Consider the following 23830-nt stretch of genomic DNA (forward strand, 5'->3'; position numbering starts at 1 on the left):
GTGCCCTCATGGCTCTCGGGTCCTTTAACCTGGTTCATCCAGTGGTTGTCGAGATACAACATTGGCTGACCAGACCACACACTAGAAATTGAAAGGACGACGACGTTTCGGTCCGTCCTGGACCATTCTCAAGTCGATTGTGATGAGGACAGGTAGGGACAGGCATTAAATAGGCAAGAGAGAGCTGAGGAGGAAAGTCAGGTGTAGGGGATAGTAGTAATGAGAACTGCAGCAGGCCTATTGGCCCATACGAGGCAGCTCCTATTATAACCACCGAAGGAGATAGTAATAGGAATAAGAAGAGGATAGCAAGGGAGCGTAGAAGACAATGAACAGAAAAAGGGAGAAGAGAGAAAGAAAGGGAAAGAGAAAGAAAGAAATGGAAGGGGGAAAGCTTATGTTAAGTCACGTTTGTTAGAAAGATTAGAGCATTTGAGTATATACTGTGAAAGGGAAGAGTCCACAGCAACAAAGCCAGGACTCAAGTTCATGTTGGGTACATTGTTAATAAGAGCCGATTCTACAAGACGGCGTCTGTGTAGAGTAGAGGCAGGAAAGATTATTTTGGAGGAAGACCAATCAATGGGATGATTAGAATCCCTCACATGGCAGAAGAGAGCATTGTTAGTGTCTGCAGACATAACACTTCTCTTGTGTTCTTTAAGTCTGTCATTCAGTGTACGGCCAGTTTCGCCGAAGTATTGGAGAGGACAAGATGAACAGGAAATAGAGTAGACACCAGCAGCATTAGAAGTAGGAGGAGCAGTGTGAACTAGATTGCTACGAAGTGTGTTAGTTTGTCGAAAGGCGAGTTTAATGTCAAGAGGACGAACTTGAACTTGATTTCAGGTAATTTATCCATGGTAATAAGATAGGTTGCCATATCATACAGAGTGAGCTTAGATCTATCTCTATAAGGCTCAATTTTACTACAATCCAAGATATAGTGTTGGAGTGTGTCCCTGTCTTTTTCCACACACTTTACACTTTACTTCATCTAGATCCCTATACAAGCCCAACTGCCAGAGATACTTGTAGCCAAGTCTTATACGAGCTGTGACATCTGTTAGTCTACTTACTTTGTTACTTGCCCCATACACAAAATGGAACCAGTGAGTCTAAATGGATTCAAAGAACAGCCACTCATATTAAAATGATGGGACTGCACGATGTATATACAGATGAGAGAGTACAGCACTTCCTTCCACCCTGGCAGATAGTACCTTTTGACATCCTGACCCCTGCATACCCCACCAAGAAACTAATCACAAACAGCTCAGCTTGCTGCTAAATTAAGCACCATAGAACACATTTACAACATACAAGCTGAAAACAACATAGCACAAACCATATACACTGACTGATCACTCAATACAGCTACAGGAAGGGCAGGAAGTGCTGTTATTGCTCATCAGCCCGATGGCAGCACAATTCAAAGGAATATCCGAATTAGTAACTGGGCGTCCACAATACAAGCCGAGTTGGTAGCACTCGAAATTATTGACAACACTGAAGTAGACAGCTTAATTATTTCCGACTCCCTTTCCTCACTACAAGCAATAAACAGTTTGCAATCAAGTAATAACGTGCTTGTCTTGGAAGCTAGACGTAGATATATAAGAATATTTAGCAAGAGGCTATATATAAAAATGTTGTGGATTCCCTCTCACATTGGCCTGCAGGAACATGACAAAGTTGACGCCCTTGCTAAGGCTGCAGTAGATAAAGACAGTATTGAACGGAATCTTGAGTTATCAAATAGGTCCCTTAAAAGTGTCATTAGACAAGAACTCCTGGATGGATTTGAAGAAAGTAGAACTGTGCAAACTGGAACTAGCAGGTCCATTGTTCATCACAATGAAATGTGTGAAGTAAAACATGCTAAGGAGGCTATCCACACTTGTCCCATCTCCCGTACAGGTGTTCCTTATTCCGACTTCTACCCAGTTATTCATTTCTCATTCCTTGCCCGTTGGCAGGATCATTGATCTTCTGTTATTGGTAACAAGCTGTGTGCTCTTAAGGATAGCGTGTCCCTATGGCCTTCCTCCTACCACCGTAACAGGTGGTGGGAAACAACTCTGGCGAGGTTGCGTATTTGCTATACACGTTTAACTCACGGGCATTTAATGGAGCGCCGCCCTGCTCCTTATTGTCCAAACTGCATTGTCCCTCTTACGGTCATGCATATCCTTGTTGAATGTCCTGACTATCAGGACGTGCGTGTGTCTTGCTTCCCGACTGTCCCTCGCGGTCGCTTGTCCCTCGATAGAATCCTTGGTGAATCGGATTCCTCTGATATCGTTCGCTTTATGCACTTCTGTTCTCGTATAGGCATCCTTAGTAATATTTAGCGCCCTATGAATATCCCGCACATTTGATGGTGCTACATAGCCTTCCCGGCTTGGTGTCTTCTTTTGATAATTACTTACTTGCTTAAGAGTAGTAAATATCTCATAAACAAATAGTTGAATGTAGTTATAATTTTAATATCGTTTTGTAGTCACGTTTTAATATACGACATTTTTAATACCTACTTGTGATGCTAAATTTTTAATTAGTATAAAATCTTAACGGATGCATTGCGGTCTGCAAAGCTAGCTTTATTTTAGTTGGCATTAAGGGCTATTGTTCATGGCTAAGATAGATTACAAATAAATCATATTTTTGTAGAAGGTGCTGCCTATGAATTATGTAGATACTCCCTAATACCAAATTTAAAATCACTTTGCTCAAGATTATATATATAATTGTGGCAGCGGAATGTTAATGTAGCGTATCGCCACCTAATGACACCGTAGGATAGGTACAAGTTAGTTTAGTTCATTTATTATTCACCCCATACCCATCTTGTGGGCGGTAGTGGAAAGGGTTACAGAGGCACATAATGGGCTCAGGGGCTGAACCCCACAATTCATTTAGCTAAGCAAGTTACAATCTTGATGAGCTAGTTACAAACTTTAATATAAGTCGTCACATCAACAATGGGTTCGAGATCGACCTCAAGTACAGGTTCTAAATTAAGCAACTGACATATATGTGAGCTAGTGTCACAATTTATATGTTTGTCCTGCACATAGCCCCCTATCCAGTGGGCAGCGGTGGATAGGTTACAATCACTCAGTTACTACCTACAGTTAGCAAACTGGGGATATTTGGCTAAAATTTCTGGTAGCAAATCATTTTGAATTAAATATTTACACATCGCTGGAACATTGGTTATAGAATTGTCTCTAAATTCACGTATCTTTTCGCACTCCATCACATAGTGACGGAGGGTGTGCGAATAATTTTGATGACACAGTTTACATTTGGTCAGGTCTACATCAGCAGATAATGAGAATTCCCCAGAGATACTTGTAACCGAGTCTAAGCCGAGCAGTAGTAACATCTAGAAGTCTGCTGATTTTATTGGATGATCCATAGATGTGTGGCTCCTCTTGCATGATAGTATGATGATAGATGGAATTACTGGTGTCAATTTCACTTTGCCTCAGATCTACAAGATCTTGTTGAAGTTCTCGGTGTACTGCTGCTCTCAGATTGCTCATTGACAATCCAAGGTTACACTCAACGGCTCCTTTAAAGGCAGATTCTTTGGCTAACTTTTCAGCTCTATCATGCATTCGGAGGCCAACATGAGATGGAGACCACATGAAATGGACTCTGTTACCATCCTTAATAATTTTGTTGTATTTGTGTCTAGCTTCGGACACGAGCATGTTACAGTTATATTTTAAAGAGTTGAGAGCATTTAAGGATGATAAGGAGTCACTTACAATTAATGTATCAAGTTTGGAGACTTGTACACATTTCAGTGCAAGGATCAAGGCAAATAGTTCAGTCTGAAGGGTAGAGGCCCAGTTGTTTATACGGACTCCCCCACTCAAAGTATAGGCCATCGCCCATTGTCAAGACAACTGCACTTCCAGCTGCACCCGTGGTGCGGTACAAGAAAAAGATTTGTTTAACTTAATGAAATAAATTGTTAAATATATTTTATTACTTGTTTGATCACTAATGTGTGATCAGAATCATTAATTTTCCCAGCTAATTAAAACAAAAATGTTCTAGTTAGTTTGCAGATGATTCAATCTGATTAGTTATTGCCGCCAGGGGAGGTACAGCTGAAGCTGAATTGCATTTTTCTCATGCCCTTAACATGACTGAATGTTACTGTGGACCGGCAGGTCCTGCCACGGAAGTTTTTTTTTATTATTTATAAAAGAAAACTACAAAGTACAAACAGAAAAACCACATACAAGAAAACACGAGTACATACATGATACAGGATACAGGAACACAACAGGCAAAAAACCCAAACACAAGAGTAATCAAAAGTGAAATATACATGATACAAAGCATATAACAAACCCCAACACGGGCACATAAGACAAGCTAAAGGCAGTACAGGACACAAGGCATGAATAACAGAAAACAGAACCACACAGGGAACCGTAAGTACAAAAAACAAAGGGCACAAAAAACATGCAAACGACCAAAAGGCCGTAAGAACACAAGTAAGTAAGTAAGTAATTATCAAAAGAAGGCACCAAACAGGGAAGGCTATGTAGCACCATCAAATACGCAAAATAATCAGAGGGCGCTAAATATCACCAAGGATGCCAATACGAGAACAAAAACGCATAAGGCGAACGATATCAAAAGTATCCGAGTCACCAAGAATTCTATCGAGGGACAGGTGACCGCGAGGGGCGGTCGGAAAGCAAGACACACGCTCGTCCTGGAAGTCAGGACATTCAAGAAGGACATGCACGACCGTAAGAGGGACAATGCAACTAGGACAATAAGGAGCAGGGCGGCGCTCCATCAAGTGACCATGGGTTAAGCGAGTATGGCCAATACGCAACCTCGCCAGAGCTGTTTCCCACCGCCGGTTACGGTGGAAGGAGGACGGCCACGAGGAAACACAACATTTAAGAGTACGTAGCTTGTTACCAGTAACAGACAACCAAGAAGCCTGCCAACGGGTAAGGACTGAGGAATGGATAACCGGGTAAAAGTCGGAATACGGAATGCCTTTACGAGAGATGGGACAAGAGCGGACAGCTTCCTTAGCGGCAGCATCCGCACGCTCATTTAAAGACACACCAATATGGCTGGGAACCCAACAAAACTCAACCGACTTAAATTTACTGTGAACGAGAAACAGCCAATGCTGGATCTCGACAACTACTGGATGAACCGGATTAAAGGACCCGAGAGCCATGAGGGCACTACGAGAGTCAACAACAACCACAAAGGAAGACTGACAACGAGAAAGCAGGAGACGAAGAGCATAGAGAATAGCATAAAGTTCCGCTGTAAAGATGCTAGTCTCCGGAGGCAAGCGACACATATAAGTGCGATCAGGAAAAACAACAGAGTAGCCAACACCGTCCGCTGACTTAGACCCATCGGTGAAGACAGAAACGGAGCGGGAGTGAGAAGAAAAGTGCTCGAGGAAAAGGCGTTTTAGAACCGTAGGAGGGGTAAAAGCTTTAGTGATACGGGTCAAGGAAGTACAAAACCGCGGAAGAGGGACCCTCCACGGGGGCAAAGAAGGAACAACACGAGGAGAAACATCAGAAATACGAACGGAGAGAGAATCCTGTAGGCGAGATAACCGGACAGAAAGAGGGAGGTGGTGAAGAGGAACAGGAACCGCAGGAGGGGTAAAAGTTAAAGCACGACAGAGGCGAGAGGAAGGATGTTGCAAGGACCGCGCAAGATAGCGAAGACAGTAGCGATCACGGCGGTCCTGGAGAGACAGGAAGCCAGTGTCAACATACAAGCTAAGGATGGGAGTCGAACGAAAGGCACCAGAACTGAGGCGCAACCCAGTATGGTGCAAAGCATCAAGACGGCGAAGAGTAGAAGGAGAAGCAGACGAGTAAGCAGGGCAACCATAATCGAGCTTAGACAGGACGAGAGAGGAATGTAAAGCAAGGAGAGTGCGCCTATCTGCCCCCCAAGAAGTATGGGACAAGACCCGAAGGAGGGTAAGGGCCTTAGAGCACTCAACACGGAGGTAAGAGATATGGGGAGACCAAGACAAACGAGTGTCAAGGAATAACCCCAAAAGCTTCGCGGAATCTTTGTATTCAAGGGGATGACCATAAAGTGACAAAGAGGGACGAAGAACAACCCGTTTCCGCGTAAAAGTCATGGCACAAGTCTTAGAAGTAGAGAACTTGAAGCCATGACCTGTGGCCCAAGACGACATGGCATCAATTGCAAGTTGAAGCCGGCGTTGAAGGAGAGGCGAATCATCACCCTGACAACAAAGGGTAAGATCATCGACATAGAGAGCGGAGAAGACACCAGAAGGAAGAGAGGAAAGAAGACCATTGAGGGCAACCAGAAAAAGAGTAGTGCTCAGAACACTACCCTGGGGCACACATTCGTATTGCTGAAAAGAGGGAGAGAGAGCGGTACCAAGGCGCACCCGAAAGGAACGACGAGAGAGGAAGCTGCGGAGAAAGAGAGGGAGATGACCACAAAGGCCAAAAGAATGAAGTTGAGATAGGATATGATAACGCCAAGTGGTGTCGTAAGCCTTTTCTAGGTCAAAAAGGACGGCAACAACGGAGGTCTTCGCAGCAAAAGCAGTACGTATATAGACCTCCAAGTTCACCAGGACATCTGTCGTGCTGCGGCACTTGCGGAAACCAAATTGAGAAGGGGAGAGGAGGTGATGGTGTTCCAGGAACCACATCAGACGAACGTTAACCATACGTTCAAAGAGTTTGCAGACACAACTTGTGAGAGCAATAGGGCGAAAGTCCTTAGGGAAAGTACCCAGAGACCCCGGTTTGCGAACAGGGAGGACAACGGCATCGAGCCAGTCCTCAGGGACTGACGATGACTCCCAGATCCGATTATACAGACTCAGTAAATACTGAGACGTGCTCGGAGGGAGATGGCGAAGCATCTCATAATGAATGCCATCGGAGCCCGCCGCCGTAGAACCGCAGAGGGCCAGGGCAGAACGAAGTTCAGAGAGAGAGAAGGGATCATTATAGGGAAGCTGAAGATGAGTGCAGAAATCTAAAGGACGAGACTCAAGGACAGGCTTACGAAGAAGGAAAGATTGGGGAAGATGAAGGCCAGAGCTAACAGAAGAAAAGTGGGAACCCAGTTCGGAAGCGACCTGCAACGGGTCCGCCACAAGAGTATCATGGAGGTGAAGGACCGGTGAAACATCGGGAACGAACTTACCCGCTATCTTGCGGATACGCTTCCAGATCTGGGCCAGAGGGGTCTCGGACGTAATTGTTGAGACATAAGATGCCCAACATTCACGTTTAGCCGTACGGATGGCCCTACGGGCCACCGCACTCGCTTTCCGAAAGAAAAGAAAAGAATCGGTCGTCTGCCTACGGCGGTGCCTCTTCCAGGCTGCACGCTTACAGCGGACAGCCCGAGCACAGTCCGCATTCCACCAGGGAACGCACTTCCGTGGACCCCGAGAGGAAGAGCGAGGAATAGAGCGGAGGGCAGCGTTGAAGATAGTGTCATGAAAAAGGAGGAGAGCGCGAGAGAGGGGCAGAAGGGAGAGGTCAGAGAGAGTAGCACTGAGGGTAAATAGGGTCCAGTCTGCCTTAGCAAACTGCCACCTAGGGAAAGAGAGGGAAGGGCGAAAAGAGAAAAAGGAAACAAGGATGGGGAAATGATCACTTCCATGGAGGTCATCAAGAACCTGCCACGTAAAATCTAAGTAAAGAGAAGAAGAGCAGAGAGAAAGATCAAGACAAGAAAGGGTGCGAGTCCGAGAGTCCAAATGAGTGGGCTCACCAGAATTCAGAAGAGACAGGGAAGAAGAGAGGAGAAACGGCTCAAGGAGGCGACCCCGGGTATTCGTCAGAACGTCACCCCAAAGAGAATGACGACAATTGAAGTCACCCAGCAAGAGCACAGGCTCCGGCAAGGAGTCTAGGAGGTGTTTCAAATCAGGAAGAGAGAGCGGGACACTCGGGGGGAGATAAATGGAACAAACTGTGTACCATTTCCCCACAAAGATACGAGCAGCAGAACAATGGAGAGGCGAAGGAAAAAGTAAAGGAACAAAGGGAACATCAGCCCGAATCAAGAGAGCAGAAGAATTAGAAGCCCCAGCAATGGCTGGGGGGGGGGGAGAGAAAGGAATAGCCACGAAAACGACCAGGACGAGCACCAAGCATTGGCTTCTGGAGACAGACACAAAGGGGCGAAAACCGCGAAATCAGAAGTTGGAGTTCGAGGAAATTGGCGTAATAACCTCGAACGTTCCATTGAAGAATGGACAACGACGAGAAGAGAAAGGACAAAAACAGAGAACAAGGAAGAAACAAAGGCGAAAGAGCAACAGAGCACGTTAAAGAATATCAGGGTCGGGATCAGGGTCAGCAAAGTCAGGGTTAGGGGGCATGGGTAAACTGAGCAAAGACGGAGGGAAGGAAACGGGAGAACAGACCAGAGGTGGGCGGGCAGGGTCTGGAGGAGGAGGAGGAGGAGGAGGAGGAGGAGGAGGAGGAAGAGGAGGAGACAACGGAGAGGAGCAGGCAAGGACAGCAGTAGGAAGAGGGGGAGTAGAAAGAGGGGAGCGCACCCCAGCAAGAGCAGCAACCGAAAGGGAAGCAGGGGCCAAAGAAACCTCCATAGCAGGAACAGGGGGCGCAAGCACTGAAACGGGAGGGGAAGGAGCAACAGAGCCAGAAGGAGGAGCTGAGGAAGAAAGCGAAGCCTTCTTACCCGCCGGGGAAGAGGAAGGAGAGGAGCCAGGCTTACGCTTCTGACTTAAAGAGACCGGTGTCCCAGCAACTACGTACCGGGCAACGGATTCCAGTGTCTCAACAGGAGAAGCCGAACGAGAGCACACACGACGGCCGTTAGGAGAGCGATGGACATCCGCCCGCACCGACAGGCGGTGGGGAGAGCCGATAGATGGAGGAAGAGGATGGGAAGGAGGATCGGAGGGGGACGAGGAAGAAGACACAGAAGACACGACAGACCGGGTAGAAGGAAGGGGAACCCCAGACAGAGGACCAGGAGGAGGATCCTTCGGGAGAGAACCCAAAGGAACAGAGGAGGGGGCAGTGGGCGCATCAAGGTCCAAGGCCCGGAAACGGTTGTGAGTCTGAGGAAGGCGGGAAGGACGAGGAGAGGAAGAGCGCAACACGCGAGCATAAGAGACATTAGCATAAGGCGGGAGCCGGCGAACCTGGCGCCTCGCCTCAGGAAAAGATAAACGCTCCCGGTGCTTCAGATTGAGGACGGCTGCCTCAAGCTTGTAATGGACACACGCACGGGAGAAGGTAGGATGGGCCTCACCGCAGTTGAGGCAACGAGCCTGGGGAGAAGTGCACTCCGACTTAGAGTGACCTTCGCCACCACACAAAGGACAGAGAGAGACAGTCCCGGAGCAGCGGAGGGCACCATGCCCAAACCTCCAGCACTTGTTGCAGAGCCGAGGAGAAGGAATGTACTCCTGGACAGAGCACCTGGCACCAGCAAGAATGACAGAGGGTGGAAGGGTCCTACCATCAAAGGTAATCTTCACAACCCGGAGGGGTTGACGGCGACTACCACGAGGGGGACGAGTAAACGTGTCCACCTGGAGAATAGAATGGCCCTGGGCAGAGAGGATATGTCGAATATCGTCGTGGCAGTCGCGCAGGTCCCGAACACCGGTCGCAACATGGGGCGGGAGCAAAATAGTGCCAACACTGGCATTCAACTGAGCGTTCTTCGAGACCCGAACGGGGGTCTCGTCAAGGCAGGATAAGGCAGCCAAGCGGGAAGCAGCATCCTGAGAAGGAGCAGCAATGACACGTGTACCGAGACGGGTGGGGTTGAAAGTAATGGAGGCATCCACGGAATCAATGAGATGTCGATGGAGGGAGAAATCGTCAGGAGACGCAGAATCAAGAGGGAGGAGATCAAAATATTTGGCCCACGAAGCGGGACCAAACAAGGCTTGATAGGTAGCAGAACTGGAAGGAATCGAGCGAGGGCGGCCGTGACGAGGATGGCGGTGAGAACCCCCAGAGAGAGAGGGGTTAAAAGGCGCAGTAGTTACAACTAGAGAAGGAGCCGCGCCAGGGGACGAGGTAGTCACCACTGGGGGCTTGAGGCTCGACCCAACCACAGAGGAGGGAGGGGAGCCAGGGGAAGGAGTCAGAGAGGCCAAAGGAGGAGCAAGGTCGGGGCCCAATGCAGCGGAGGCTACAGAGCCCGGTCTTCCAATACGGACCGACTCGGGGGCTTGGTCGCCCACCCCACGAGCCTGAGAAGGTAAGCCAGAAGCAGCCGAAACAGGGGTTATCATCTTGACGAAAAGAAGAATTCATTCACGAATGTGCCCCCACACCCACCATGGAGCCACAATTAGAGGCAGGACACCCAACAAGAAGCTATCGTCGAACTTGTCGGGGCCTCCTAGGGGTGCGTCGTGAGTATACGCCCCACAAACGCCACCTTAAGAAACCGACAGTCCGTCGAGATCGGGTTCAGTGACGAAAGGGGGATTGACAATAAAAGGTTCCCCTCGCTCTCGACGTCGGGTACTAGTAAGAACACAAGTACAAAATATATACCACCACCACACTAAACACACCACTACAGCAGCACAATAGCACAACCAGCCACGCATACTACAAACAGACCTGGAAGTATAAAACCACACCCAACCACACAGAACATATACAGAAAGACACAAACACACGCAAACCCCACACAAGCAACCCATAAGCAGAAAAAGAAAAAAAAACGGAACACGCAAGAACCGGACAACAAAACCCCCGCGACCCAGACACACATGCAATCCCACCCTACACCCACGTACCCAGGCGCAAGCAACTCCACAACACACAACAGTCAACAAGGAGGATATTTCTCAGGAAACTTTCACGACAGATACTTCTGCTTATAAGCCTCCCATATTAAATACTCCAGTTCGGTAGGTGAATGGCCCTCACGACACCGCGGGTACTCCATATACTCGGGAATCACCACATCTGGCGGAAGCGGACGCGCCCAACCACGGTACACCCAAGACGAAGAATCCGACTTGGGAGGCATGGACACCGCCGCCGAGGAAGCAGGAGACACCAGAATAGCGAGCGGAGGCGGCAACACCGCCCCCGACAAAGCAGGAGACACAGAAGAAGTGGCCGGAGACGTGTGGGGCGGCAGAACCGCCGCCGACGAAACAGGGGACGGGGAAGAAGGCACGGAACCCTCAGAGTGTGCAGCTTTCTTCAATACCATCACCAGGCCGCCATGTCCACTCTCAACGCCGCAAGGGAAAACTACCCCTTACGGGGAATCGGAACCATCCGACACGGGCAACGCGCCCGAAGCAAGAGGTACCGGCCACACACCGGCCCCCACCCCCACAGCAGGAGCCACACCAGGGCCCACACCATCCACCAGACCTACACAGTGTAACAAACTAGGCTTGTCGTAAGAATTATCCAGAAGGTTCCAGAAGTCGTGTAGGGACCTGACCTCACAACGCGCATTCCTCTGGGGATTAGCAAGTCTGAGTCACAAAATGGCTGACGTCTTTGTTCATAGTTTCGTATAATGAACCATTCTATAGTATTCACTTATTTAGAGAAATTAGCTTTTATTCATTTTGTATTAAAATTGCATTGTATAATATTACTGTGTACAATATCAAGAGTATTCTAATTATTAGGAGAATGAGTTTAAGTCACCATCAGTGACGTCACTATCCATGACTAGACCTCGGCGTGGAAGAATTTGAGTGACCTGGCGGTCACAGGTCACAAGAGTTTCCATATTCAGTAATTTCTCAAAGGTCAAATAGCCATTTTGGGATCGGGAATAGCTCTTCCTTAAGATGCTTGTGTAATTTAACTTCAGTAAAGTAATTCAACCAATCTGGATCATTCAGTGCAAACAGAGGTTAATTGTTATAACTTAAGCCTTGCTAGTAACTTGGTAAAACTTAGACTATGCGGAAGGATACAATGCTCTAATCTGGGGAAGACCAGACGAGAAGAGATTAGTGTGGGATCGAGATCAACTGGGGGAGGTCAACCATCTCACCTCTCCCCCCAAGTAAGTAAGTAAGTAAATATCAAAAGAAGGCACCAAACCGGGAAGGCTATGTAGCACCATCAAAGAAGCAAAATAATCAGAGGGCGCTAAATATCACCAAGGATGCCAATACGAGAACAAAAACGCATAAGGCGAACGATATCAAAAGTATCCGAGTCACCAAGAATTCTATCGAGGGACAGGTGACCGCGAGGGGCGGTCGGAAAGCAAGACATACGCTCGTCCTGGAAGTCAGGACATTCAAGAAGGACATGCACGACCGTAAGAGGGACAATGCAACTAGGACAATAAGGAGCAGGGCGGCGCTCCATCAAGTGACCATGGGTTAAGCGAGTATGGCCAATACGTAACCTCGCCAGAGCTGTTTCCCACCGCCGGTTACAGTGGAAGGAGGACTGCCACGAGGAAACACAACATTTAAGAGTACGTAGCTTGTTACCAGAAACAGACAACCAAGAAGCCTGCCAACGGGTAAGGACTGAGGAATGGATAACCGGGTAAAAGTCGGAATACGGAATGCCCTTACGAGAGATGGGACAAGAGCGGACAGCTTCCTTGGCGGCAGCATCCGCACGCTCATTTAAAGACACACCAATATGGCTGGGAACCCAACAAAACTCAACCGACTTAAATTTACTGTGAACGAGAAACAGCCAATGCTGGACCTCGACAACCACTGGATGAACTGGATTAAAGGACCCGAGAGCCATGAGGGCACTACGAGAGTCAACAACAACTACAAAGGAAGACTGACAACGAGAAAGTAGGAGACGAAGAGCATAGAGAATAGCATAAAGTTCCGCTGTAAAGATGCTAGTCTCCGGAGGCAAGCGACACATATAAGTGCGATCAGGAAAAACAACAGAGTAGCCAACACCGTCCGCAGACTTAGACCCATCGGTGAAGACAGAAACGGAGCGGGAGTGAGAAGAAGAAAAGTGCTCGAGGAAAAGGCGTTTTAGAACCGTAGGAGGGGTAAAAGCTTTAGTGATACGGGTCAAGGATGTACAAAACCGCGGAAGAGGGACCCTCCACGGGGGCAAAGAAGGAACAACACGAGGAGAAACATCAGAAATACGAACGGAAAGAGAATCCTGCAGGCGAGATAACCGGACAGAAAGAGGGAGGTGGTGAAGAGGAACAGGAACCGCAGGAGGGGTAAAAGTTAAAGCACGACAGAGGCGAGAGGAAGGATGTTGCAAGGACTGCGCAAGATAGCGAAGACAGTAGCGATCACGGCGGTCCTGGAGAGACAGGAAGCCAGTGTCAACATACAAGCTAAGGACGGGAGTCGAACGAAAGGCACCAGAACTGAGGCGCAACCCAGTATGGTGCAAAGCATCAAGACGGCGAAGAGTAGAAGGAGAAGCAGACGAGTAAGCAGGGCAACCATAATCGAGCTTAGACAGGACGAGAGAGGAATGTAAAGCAAGGAGAGTGCGCCTATCTGCCCCCCAAGAAGTATGGGACAAGACCCGAAGGAGGGTAAGGGCCTTAGAGCACTCAACACGGAGGTAAGAGATATGGGGAGACCAAGACAAACGAGTGTCAAGGAATAACCCCAAAAGCTTCGCGGAATCTTTGTATTCAAGGGGATGACCATAAAGTGACAAAGAGGGACGAAGAACAACCCGTTTCCGCGTAAATGTCATGGCACAAGTCTTAGAAGTAGAGAACTTGAAGCCATGATCAGTGGCCCAAGACGACACGGCATCAATTGCAAGTTGAAGCCGGCGTTGAAGGAGAGGCGAAGCATCACCCTGACAACAAAGGGTAAGATCATCGACATAGAGAGCGGAGAAGACACCAGAAGGAAGAGAGGAAAGAAGACCATTGAGGGCAACCAGAAAAAGAGTAGTGCTCAGAACACTACCCTGGGGCACACCTTCGTATTGCTGAAAAGAGGGAGAGAGAGCGGTACCAAGGCGCACCCGAAAGGAACGACGAGAGAGGAAGCTGCGGAGAAAGAGAGGGAGATGACCACGAAGGCCAAAAGAATGAAGTTGAGATAGGATATGATAACGCCAAGTGGTGTCGTAAGCCTTTTCTAGGTCAAAAAGGACGGCAACAACGGAGGTCTTCGCAGCAAAAGCAGTACGAATATAGACCTCCAAGTTCACCAGGACATCTGTCGTGCTACGGCACTTGCGGAAACCAAATTGAGAAGGGGAGAGGAGGTGATGGTGTTCCAGGAACCACATCAGACGAACGTTAACCATACGTTCAAAGAGTTTGCAGACACAACTTGTGAGAGCAATAGGGCGAAAGTCCTTAGGGGAAGTACCCAGAGACCCCGGTTTGCGAACAGGGAGGACAACGGCATCGAGCCAGTCCTCAGGGACTGACGACGACTCCCAGATCCGATTATACAGACTCAGTAAATACTGAGACGTGCTCGGAGGGAGATGGCGAAGCATCTCATAATGAATACCATCGGAGCCCGCCGCCGTAGAACCGCAGAGGGCCAGGGCAGAACGAAGTTCAGAGAGAGAGAAGGGATCATTATAGGGAAGCTGAAGATGAGTGCAGAAATCTAAAGGACGAGACTCAAGGACAGGTTTACGAAGAAGGACAGATTGGGGAAGATGAAGACCAGAGCTAACAGAAGAAAAGTGGGAACCCAGTTCGGAAGCGACCTGCAACGGGTCCGCCACAAGAGTATCATGGAGGTGAAGGACCGGTGAAACATCGGGAACGAACTTACCCGCTATCTTGCGGATACGCTTCCAGATCTGGGCCAGAGGGGTCTCGGACGTAATTGTTGAGACATAAGATGCCCAACATTCACGTTTAGCCGTACGGATGGCCCTACGGGCCACCGCACTCGCTTTCCGAAAGAAAAGAAAAGAATCGGACGTCTGCCTACGGCGGTGCCTCTTCCAGGCTGCACGCTTACAGCGGACAGCCCGAGCACAGTCCACATTCCACCAGGGAACGCACTTCCGTGGACCCCGAGAGGAAGAGCGAGGAATAGAGCGGAGGGCAGCGTTGAAGACAGTGTCATGAAAAAGGAGGAGAGCGCGAGAGAGAGGCAGAAGGGAGAGGTCAGGGAGAGCAGCACTGAGGGTAAATAGGGTCCAGTCTGCCTTAGCAAACTGCCACCTAGGGAAAGAGAGGGAAGGGCGAAAAGAGAAAAAGGAAACAAGGATGGGGAAATGATCACTACCATGGAGGTCATCAAGAACCTGCCACGTGAAATCTAAGTAAAGAGAAGAAGAGCAGAGAGAAAGATCAAGACAAGAAAGGGTACGTGCGAGTCCGACAGTCCAAATGAGTGGGCTCACCAGAATTCAGAAGAGACAGGGAAGAAGAGAGGAGAAACGGCTCAAGGAGGCGACCCCGGGTATTCGTCAGAACGTCACCCCAAAGAGAATGACGACAATTGAAGTCACCCAGCAGGAGCACAGGCTCCGGCAAGGAGTCCAGGAGGTGTTTCAAATCAGGAAGAGAGAGTGGGACACTCGGGGGGAGATAAATGGAACAAACTGTGTACCATTTCCCCACAAAGATACGAGCAGCAGAACAATGGAGAGGCGAAGGAAAAAGTAAAGGAACAAAGGGAACATCAGCCCGAATCAAGAGAGCAGAAGAATTAGAAGCCCCAGCAATGGCTGGGGGGGGGGGGGGGGAGAGAAAGGAATAGCCACGAAAACGACCAGGACGAGCACCAAGCATTGGCTCCTGGAGACAGACACAAAGGGGCGAAAACCGCGAAATCAGAAGTTGGAGTTCGAGGAAATTGGCATAATAACCTCGAACGTTCCATTGAAGAATGGACAACGACGAGAAGAGAAAGGACAAAAACAGAGAACAAGGAAGAAACAAAGGCGAAAGAGCAACAGAGCACGTTAAAGAATATCAGGGTCGGGATCAGGGTCAGCAAAGTCAGGGTTAGGGGGCATGGGTAAACTGAGCAAAGACGGAGGGAAGGAAACGGGAGGACAGATCAGAGGTGGGCGGGCAGGGTCCGGAGGAGGAGGAGGAGGAGGAGGAGGAGGAGGAGGAAGAGGAGGAGACAACGGAGAGGAGCAGGCAAGGACAGCAGCAGGAGGAGGGGGAGTAGAAAGAGGGGAGCGCACCCCAGCAAGAGCAGCAACCGAAAGGGAAGCAGGGGCCAAAGAAACCTCCATAGCAGGAACAGGGGGCGCAAGCACTGAAACGGGAGGGGAAGGAGCAACAGAGCCAGAAGGAGGAGCTGAGGAAGAAAGCGAAGCCTTCTTACCCGCCGGGGAAGAGGAAGGAGAGGAGCCAGGCTTACGCTTCTGACTTAAAGAGACCGGTGTCCCAGCAACTACGTACCGGGCAACGGATTCCAGTGTCTCAACAGGAGAAGCCGAACGAGAGCACACACGACGGCCGTTAGGAGAGCGATGGACATCCGCCCGCACCGACAGGCGGTGGGGAGAGCTGATAGATGGAGGAAGAGGATGGGAAGGAGGACCGGAGGGGGACGAGGAAGAAGACACAGAAGACACGACAGACCGGGTAGAAGGAAGGGGAACCCCAGACAGAGGACCAGGAGGAGGATCCTTCGGGAGAGAACCCAAAGGAACAGAGGAGGGGGCAGTGGGCGCATCAGGGTCCAAGGCCCGGAAACGGTTGTGAGTCTGAGGAAGGTGGGAAGGACGAGGAGAGGAAGAGCACAACACGCGAGCATAAGAGACATTAGCATAAGGCGGGAGCCGGCGAACCTGGCGCCTCGCCTCAGGAAAAGATAAACGCTCCCGGTGCTTCAGATTGAGGACGGCTGCCTCAAGCTTGTAATGGACACACGCACGGGAGAAGGTAGGATGGGCCTCACCGCAGTTGAGGCAACGAGCCTGGGGAGAAGTGCACTCCGACTTAGAGTGACCTTCGCCACCACACAAAGGACAGAGAGAGACAGTCCCGGAGCAGCGGAGGGCACCATGCCCAAACCTCCAGCACTTGTTGCAGAGCCGAGGAGAAGGAATGTACTCCTGGACAGAGCACCTGGCACCAGCAAGAATGACAGAGGGTGGAAGGGTCCTACCATCAAAGGTAATCTTCACAACCCGGATGGGTTGACGGCGACTACCACGAGGGGGACGAGTAAACGTGTCCACCTGGAGAATAGAATGGCCCTGGGCAGCGAGGATATGTCGAATATCGTCGTGGCAGTCGCGCAGGTCCCGAACACCGGTCGCAACATGGGGCGGGAGCAAAATAGTGCCAACACTGGCATTCAACCGAGACGAGTGGGGTTGAAAGTAATGGAGGCATCCATGGAATCAATGAGATGTCGATGAAGGGAGAAATCGTCAGGAGGCGCAGAATCAAGAGGGAGGAGATCAAAATATTTGGCCCACGAAGCGGGACCAAACAAGGCTTGATAGGTAGCAGAACTGGAAGGAATCGAGCGAGGGCGGCCGTGACGAGGACGGCGGTGAGAACCCCCAGAGAGAGAGGGGTTAAAAGGCGCAGTAGTTACAACTAGAGAAGGAGCCGCGCCAGGGGACGAGGTAGTCACCACTGGGGGCTTGGGGCTCGACCCAACCACAGAGGAGGGAGGGGAGCCAGGGGAAGGAGTCAGAGAGGCCAAAGGAGGAGCAAGGTCGGGGCCCAATGCAGCGGAGGCTACAGAGCCTGGTCTTCCAATACGGACCGACTCGGGGGCTTGGTCGCCCACCCCACGAGCCTGAGAAGGTAAGCCAGAAGCAGCCGAAACAGGGGTTATCATCTTGACGAAAAGAGAAATTCACTCACGAATGTGCCCCCACACCCACCATGGAGCCACAATTAGAGGCAGGACACCCAACAAGAAGCTATCGCCGATCTTGTCGGGGCCTCCTAGGGGTGCGTCGTGAGTATACGCCCCACAAACGCCACCTTAAGAAACCGACAGTCCGTCGAGATCGGGTTCAGTGACGAAGTGGGGATTGACAATAAAAGGTTCCCCTCGCTCTCGACGTCGGGTACTGCAGTTCTACGGGTGCATGAGTATGCCTCCTCAAGCACCCGGGCGTCAAAATAGAAGAAGTCCATGGAAGAACCAGAACGAGCAAAAGGTCGGCAGGAAACGGCAAGCAGATAGGAGAAGAGGGGGGAGAAAAACGAAACAGAAGGAAAAGGAAAAGGTGCCCAGCAGAATTGGAGAGGACGGCAGCAGGAGCACAAGGCTAGAAAAGGACAGAGGACTGTCCTAAGGAGCATCACATTCCGGCAGCCGTCCATGAAGCCCCCACACGGCGACAACGAGCTGAGCGGGGAGGGGGCCTCTCCCCCCAAGACCAGCACTCCACCCAAGCTGGTCAACATAGAGGTATAGTTGCTATGGTTATTTATAGGGATAGCCAATTCATTGCCAAGTAGGGAGTGTTAAATTGATAGGGAGTGCTCCTCTTTAATTTATTCAAAATCTAAAACAAAATCTAATTAGTTAGTAATTTGTCTTTTTATTAATTTCCATGTGTCTGTTATATGTGTGTGAATTTGTCCTTGTCATGTGATCCCCACGAGGGCGAGTTGAATTGGGCGCCGATTCTAACACCAAATCGGAATTCATCATTACCTTTGCTTTTTATTTAATTCCACACTAAGAGCCAAAGTCATATTACTAGTAGGGATCAAGCCCCAAGGTTGATTAATTAGCATGATCGATCCAGACCTCGATCATTGCTCAGTGTTACTGGTCTGGTGGTGGTGGCAGAGGCGACTCTAGGGTTTTGCTCAAAGCCTATGTCACGTCATACGGGTTGTAGAATCTTGAGTCGGTAAATCGTTTTAGGACCACGTGGCGTGGAGTCGGCTTTAGTAAAAGTTTGGAGTCCCGGGGTATAGAGAACTAAAGTAAGAATACGGGTAGAGGGAGAGAAAAAGGAGGAAAGAACATTCGAGAATCCCCCCCCATCGTGTTACAATGGTGGCAGCGGTGGGATAGAATAGCGAGAATAGAATACCGGAATAGCGAGCGGAGGCGGCAACACCGCCCCCGACAAAGCAGGAGACACAGAAGTGGCCGGAGACGTGTGGGGCGGCAGAACCGCCGCCGACGAAACAGGGGACGGGGGAAGGGGCACGGAACCCTCAGAGTGTGCAGCTTTCTTCAATACCATCACCCGGCCGCCATGTCCACTCTCAACGCCGCAAGGGGAAACCACCCCTCACGGGGAATCGGAACCATCCGACACGGGCAACGCGCCCGACGCAAGAGGTACCGGCCACACACCGGCCCCTACCCCCACAGCAGGAGCCACACCAGGGCCCACACCATCCACCGAACCTACACAGCACCAGACGCACCATCCTCGCACTCCACAGAGGAACAGCTCTCAGAAGAAACATCGACACTCGCCGCATCCTCGCCGGGCCAACAGGCGGCAGGGGAACCTCCCCACCCACTCCATCACGAGGCGGCAGGTCCTGCGCCACCAACGGGGAAAAATTCTCGTCCCGGAACAAACTAATAGGTGCAAGCCGCGACCCCAGTGCAATCAGCTGCCAGATGCCCCTCAATGCCACAACGAAAACATTGTCGAGGCTGTCCCGCGTAGAACACCCGCATAGTGTAACCCATCAAGGTCACCGCAGAGGGAACAGGAGACTTGAGCCGCAGGCCGAGAGTCTGGGTCCCACACGAGACACCACGCCACCTGCCAGCAGAGACGGAGTTCATCCGGATGGAAACGACAGTCCCAAACTGGCCAAAATACCGCCGAAGCAAAGCCTCCGTGAATTCAAACGGCACACCATGCAGGGCCACATACGTTACCGAGCAGCACCGGTCAGATATAGTGACGGTACCACCGTCCCCAGGGAGAGGAAGAGAGCGCCCATCGTAACGGGCCACGAAGTCTCTATAAACAGCAGCAGAGTTAAATTTAACAAGCGCCCGATGGGTGGACAGCAGTTGGAGCCCGTACAAGTCGGCAACTCGCACACGCAGCATATCCAACAGGACAATCTCAAGGGCCAGGTAAGATGCACGTCCAGAAAATTCCAGACCCACGGTCTCAGAACGGCGAATAGGGGGGAGGAGGGTCCCCATGGAGCCAACGCAACATCAACACCCTCCCACACGGAATGCATAGCAACGACTGGGGCGCACTTGGCGACCACGTCTAGACCCCCTGGCGGTCAGGCCCGGAATCCCTGCCACGGAAGTTGTAAGGGAGACAGAGAGGAGGGAGGACCATTTGACCCGAGCCTCAAATGACTCGAGGACTATTTTGACCCGAGAATGCTGAAAGATAGAATATCATCACATGAGAGTTCAACATTACAAAGAAAATTTTCCTTCAGGCCAGGATTCATCAAGCATTTACACAACCACTTACGAAACCTGTTCGTCTTTCACTAATTATGACGAAGACTAATTTGCACTTGCTTTAAGAGTGTATATAATGCTTTGGAGCTCATAAGCTGTTTCATAAGTGTAAACAAAGCCACCACGATTGATGAAAGATGTTCATTTTTCGTAAGTGGTTGCGTAAATTTGATTGATTGTTGCCGTTGGAGGCAGCTAGTTTATTATGCACCCCATACTCAGAATGTTCACTTTGATACTTTTTACATAAATACAGGAAATGTAGGATGAGGTTAGAAATTGTGTGGCATGTAAAGTGTAGTAGCTCGTCCATTTTGGATTTGTAGTATTAGCGTTACTGTTGTGTGGAGTTAATAGGTTAATACATCAGCTAGGTTGGCTGGCACAGGCCGTCGGTGTTGGGAGCCAGAGAGTTTAATTTTGCTGAACTAACCATAGAGGTCAGCATGTAAAAAGAAATTTTGAGTGCATCTGGGAGTCATTAACATTTTACATCGCTCTTCTTCTTCTAGCTTTCGTATTAGCATCTTGAATTATGTCTAGGACTTTTTGACTTTTTTTTTGTGTCACAGATAGTGCTAATCTTCCGGTCTTGGTGCCTTTTTTTATTTTTTATATTATTTATTCATATATTCAAGAAGGTACATTGGGGGTCAACAGAGAACATAGAGTTTAAGTTTAATTAACTTTCTAGTAAAGCCACTAGTACGCACAGCGTTTCGGGCAAGTCCTTAAACTAACCTTAAAATAAGTCCTTAAACTAACAGATAATTTTTAGATAATTAACAGTAAAATTGACAAAAAATTTTTACAGGTACGTTACAGCTTTACTTTACACGTACAGATGATTTTAAGTAGAATAATTACAGTAAAGTTGAAAAAGAAAAAAAATGTTTACAGGTATATTGCAAGAATTTTTGACACAAAAGCAGATTAGAATTATACACAATAATAACAATACTCAATAATGAACAAGGATTAATAGGTACAATTAGGGAAAACATCTCAAGATTATACAATGGTTCACTGAAGCACAATATGAGGATCATTACAAGGAATAATGCAGTAGAATTATATTCTAATTACTATACTGGGACATTTTTTTCTTTCTGAGCAGGAACTGACTTTCTTTGATTCTAATTAACATGTTTGTGATTACAGCTATGAAAACGTTCTTGTCACGTACCATGAAATCACAAAACATGCTAAAGAGGTTCGAAAGTTACACGAGAATCTAGAGCTAATATACAAGTATATTATCACCCTACGAAGTATATGGTGATTTTTGTTATATGCGACTTATACATCCATTTTTTTTTATTCTTGATGAGATCCGAAATACCAAATATTTTAAAATAATTATTACTATAATAATAATTATTAATTAATATTTTTTTTAGTTTAGTTCATTTATTATGCACCCCATACCCATCTCGTGGGAGGTAGTGGAAAGGGTTACAGAGGCACATAATGGGCTCTGGGACTGAACCCCACAATTCATTTAACTAAGCAAGTTACAATCTTGATGAGCTAGTTACAAAATTCAGTATAAGTCGTCACATCAACAATGGGTTCGAGATCGACCACAAGTACAGTTTCCAAATTTGAGCAACTGACATATGTGGAGAGCCTGTATATGACCTTTCATTTCTGTGTTCTTGTATGCGACAATGTATTGGTGTATGCTCGTATGTGACTATATACTTATCTAGTTGTGCTTGCGGAGGGATGTGTTCCGGCTTTTTGGTCCCGCCTCTTAACAGTCACACACCTCACCAGTTGATTGACAGTTGAGAGGCGGGACCAAAGAGCCAGAGCTCAACCTCCGCAAACACAACTAGGTGAGTACAACTGGTGAATAGATTCCCCGAGCCTACTGGGCTCTATCATCTCTACATTCGAAACTGTGTATGGAGTCAGCCTCCACCACATCACTGCCTAATGTATTTCTTCTGTTAACTAATATTAATATTTAATAACTTCTGTTAACTAATATTAATATATTAACTATGTTAACTTCTGTTAACTAATATTAATATTACTTTAATATTATTATTCCTTCTGTTAACTAATATTAATATTCCTTCTGTTAACTAATATTAATATTCCTTCTGTTAACTAATGCTTTAATATACTTACTAATCTCTCTCATCTTATTTTTTTTCTTGCAATGTATTTGTTATCATTTTATTAATTCTGCTCGAATTTACCTACTTAAAATTATCTGTTAGATTAAGGACCTGCCCGAAACGTTGCGCATACAAGTGGCTTTACAAGATTGTAAATACTATGTTATGTATTCTCACAAACCCAGTGTACCTTCTTGTATATAAATAAATAAATAAATAAAAACTACTCTGACACTGAAAAAGTTCTTTCTAACGTTCCTGTGGCTCATTTAATTATAAAGTTCCCACCTGTGTCCCTTTGTTTGTGTAGTGTGTGTACGTTTTCATGCTAGTGTGTGTACACAGATGTCTGTATGTTTGGGATCGCTGGTATGTGATTGGCGAATGCTTGACTGTTTATTAATGTGTTGGTGTATGTTTGCTTTTAGCTAAGGGTGTGGTATGCCAGCATGTTAGCATATTGGTATTTGCTTTTTTTAGTATATATGTAGCTGTCTGCTCGTGTTTATATTTTAATGTAAGCTCATACTTTTTATTTTTTTTCTACCACAAACGTGGCCACACATTTACAATGCTAACCAGCATATATACATTTTCTTCTGTCCTCCATGGACAGGGTTAGAGATGTGTTAAACATATAGTTCAAGGGTTTATTGAACAATCAACCACAGAAGGTGATTCGGTGCTTTTAAAATGCTAAGCTAACCTACATACGTAAATACATAGATACACAGATTTGCGTCTGCCCTACATAAAGTGTTCGATGTGTCTTTTACATAGTGTCATTAATGTGCATTTACAAAGGTGAAATGTAATTCTAATCAGCTTCCATATGTACTTTATACACATACATATTGTGACGGTGTTCCCCCCTTATAATTCTCCCACGCCTGCAGTAAGAGTCATGTCTACTTTTCCCAAGCGTTCTCTACGTTGCAGGCTACAATTTGATATATGGGAGAGAGTGAAGTGTTCTCGGAGAGCCGAGAAATTAGTGAAATAGTAATATTTTGGCCTGTGGTTTAGGCCCTTTAGGGAGCCAAGATGGCGCTGGCTTCCCTGATCTCCCGCCAAAACCGTGTGACGTCAGTGGCACCGGATTGGTCACCGACAGCAGTGTGGCACCGGGAGCCAATGAAAACCTCCCGTGGCAAAAGTGACGTCACGAAGGAAGGGGGTCCGGCCAGCGCGCCGGGCTGGCGCCAGCAGTGAGACACGACACGTCATAGAGGTCGGACGTGCGACGAGTGGTCCTGTCTGTCGGACAGCTGTTTCCCACTACCGTGGATTTACGCGTCACCTGAAGTCCGCCAGTACTCTGAGAAGTCTTCCCTAGTTCATGTGTTGA

Source organism: Procambarus clarkii, chromosome 40, assembly GCF_040958095.1.
Source record: "Procambarus clarkii isolate CNS0578487 chromosome 40, FALCON_Pclarkii_2.0, whole genome shotgun sequence".
Lineage (NCBI taxonomy): Eukaryota > Metazoa > Arthropoda > Malacostraca > Decapoda > Cambaridae > Procambarus > Procambarus clarkii.